The 2,993-nt window shown below is 31.2% G+C and overlaps 1 long non-coding RNA gene across 4 annotated transcripts; it reads right to left on the bottom strand.

Moving 5' to 3' along the window:
• Nucleotides 1-935: 935 nt before the first annotated feature.
• Nucleotides 936-2,986, bottom strand: LOC111084593. Of its 4 annotated transcripts, none has more exons than XR_002609645.1 (5): nucleotides 2,788-2,986; nucleotides 2,130-2,286; nucleotides 1,766-1,988; nucleotides 1,268-1,374; nucleotides 936-956 (listed from the first exon to the last, which is right to left on the bottom strand). It is a non-coding gene; the product is annotated as an uncharacterized LOC111084593 (long non-coding RNA). The 4 variants fall into 4 exon arrangements; XR_002609646.1 differs by having other exon boundaries at nucleotides 1,268-1,359; XR_002609643.1 differs by having other exon boundaries at nucleotides 942-1,374.
• Nucleotides 2,987-2,993: the final 7 nt, after the last annotated feature.

The raw sequence follows: 2,993 nt of genomic DNA, 5'->3' as shown, positions 1-2,993 counted from the left end.
ATTTTGTTGGAAGGGCAAATCTCCAAACATTCTTCCGGCATTTAATTTTCTGAAAATGTATAGAATGATGAGAATTGTGTTTAAAGAATTTTAACTGGACAAAATTTCATAAGTTAATTACTGTAGAATATAATGGATGTATTCATGATACTAGCACTAGTAGGTTTACTACTTTTAATTATGACTTACGGTTACTAGCTTGTCAATGTTGGATCTTGTCTTCTGTATAACATCTTGAATTAGTTCTGTTCGGTGGTTGTTTTGAAAACGTCGTTCTTTGACCAATTATAAACTATTAAGTAGTTCGTATATAGCTTATGGATATGCAGGTGGTCAGGAGTTCGTACTAAGATGAAAGAACACATCATCAATACAAGGATTAATATTTCAATTATCAAAATATCCAATAATAAACACTTTTCCACAATCTCACGTGAACGAGCTTATTGAAGCTCATAACAGGGTTTATATTCTAGATATTAAAAATGCATATGAACATTTACACTCATTACCAACATTAGTATCTGCAAGTCACCGATAGGGAAACTGATGTCGGTCTCACAACTCTTATGAACTTTAAATGACGTAATTAGCTAGAAGGTGAATTAGCGTTTAAATGTAAATTAAAATTTTACAGATTAACTAAACAATAGAAAGAATAATAATTTAGCTGGTCTTTGAACTCGGACTTCCAGTAATCTGAACTGGAATGTTGAGGAGATGAAGCTGAAGATAGACGAACACGAACGACTTTCCTTTGTAAGGTATATGTATTTAAACTGTGCAGGATTCATGATGTCAGTATAATAAAGGCGTTAAAAGTAAGGATACGAAAATTGGGAATTTAGGAGTGATTAATGTAATCACTTTGTTTTTCGAAAGGAAAGGAGTGTGAGTTAGCAAATTCTATTTTCATTTTGTTATGGTTTTGTTTTCAGTTACGTTGCGATGATTAACTAGTTAGAGCAAGAGATTTGAATTCATGTTATTATTATTTACATACTTTACAAACATTAGCATCTACAAGTCACTCTATGGAAAACTGATGCAAATCTTATAATTTATTTCAATGTGAAATTGGTGTGTATAACTAGGTTGTGAGGTAGCTTTTAAATGTAAACTAAACATTCATAGCTTAACTAAACGATAGAATGAATAATAAATGAACAGTAAACAAATCCAAACCGTAATAAAAATTTTGAGTCCTTGCTTTTAATGCCCTATTTAAACATACATTGTCAGTCCTTAATATTTTAAATACAGATACCTTACAAGGCGAAGTCATTCCATTTTCTTCTATATTCGGTTTTATCTTCTTTCGCTTCTGGCTCTTGATCAGCCTGATGGAAGATCTTGGTTCTAAGACCAGCAAATCTACGATAATTAACTAAGATATCAGAATTCATCCGATAATCATGTGGACACACTTTACCAACATTAATATCTGTACGTCACCGCTATGGAAAACTGGCAGTCTCACAAATTTATAGAAATTGAAAAATTAATGTGATTAACTGGAATGTGAGTTAGCGTTTAAAAATAAATTAAAATTAACAGATTAACAAAACGATAGAAGGAATAATTGAATAGTAAATAAGACCATAACAAAATAAAAACAGAATTTGCTATCTCACACTCATTCCCTTTTCGAAAACCGAAGTGATAACATTAATCACTCCTTATAAATTCCCAATTTTGTTATCCTTACTTTTAATGCCCTCATTATACTGACACCATGAATTCTTTACAGTTTCAGTACAGACACTTTAAAAGAGAAATCACTCGTGTTCTTGAATCTTTAGCTTCGTATTTTCTACTTTCCTGCTCTGGTTCAACGTACAGAAGGTTTGAGTTCAAAGATCAGCTAGGTTGAGTAGAAGACATAACTGATCAACATGTTATGTCGAAGGATGAGACGCGGATACACCAGAATTAGTTCATTTTGTTGGAAGGACAAATCTCCAAGCCTTCTTCCGTAATTTAATTTTCTGAAAATTTATAGAATGATCAGAATTGTGTTTAAAGAATTTTAACTGGACAAAATTATCATAAATTAATTACTGTAGAATATAATGGATGTATTCATGATACTAGCGCTAGTAAGTTTACTACTTTTAATTATGACTTACGGTTACTAGTTTATCAACGTTGGATCTTGTCTTCTGTATAATATCTTGAATTAGTTTTGTTCGGTGGTTGTTTTGAAAACGTCGTTCTTTAATCAATTATAAACTATTAAGTAGTTCGTATATAGCTTATGGATATGCAGGTGGTCAGGAGTTCGTACTAAGATGAAAGAACACATCATCAATATCAGGATTAATATTTAAATTATCAAAATATCCAATAATAAACACTTTTCAACAATCTCTCGTGAGCGAGCTCATTGAAGCTCATAACATGGTTTATATTGTAGATATTAAAAATGTATATTAACATTATTTACACTCATTACCAACATTAATATTTGCAAGTCACCGATAGGGAAACTGATGTCGGTCTCACAACTCTTATGAACTTTAAATGACGTAATTAGCTAGAAGGTGAATTAGCGTTTAAATGTAAACTAAAATTTCACAGGTTAACTAAACAATAGAAAGAATAATAAAGTAACTGAAAACAAAATCATAACGAAACGAAAATAGAATTTGCTAACTCACACTCCTTTCGTTTCGAAAAACAAAGTGATTACATTAATCACTCCTAAATTCCCAATTTTGGTATCCTAACTTTTAACGCCCTTATTATACTGACATCATGAATCCTGCACAGTTTAAATACATATACCTTACAAAGAAAAGTCGTTCGTGTTCGTCTATCTTCAGCTTCTTTTCCTCAACATTCCGATTACTGGAATTCGGAGTTCAAAGACCAGCTAAGTTGCGATGATTAACTACTTAGAGCAAAAAATTTGAATTCATGTTATTATTATTATTATTTACATAATTTACATACATTAGCATTTACAAGTCAGTGCTATGGAAAACTGATGC

Source organism: Limulus polyphemus, unplaced genomic scaffold, assembly GCF_000517525.1.
Source record: "Limulus polyphemus unplaced genomic scaffold, Limulus_polyphemus-2.1.2 Scaffold81693, whole genome shotgun sequence".
Classification (NCBI taxonomy): Eukaryota; Metazoa; Arthropoda; class Merostomata; order Xiphosura; family Limulidae; genus Limulus; species Limulus polyphemus.
This window is presented reverse-complemented; position numbering and strand designations above follow the sequence as displayed.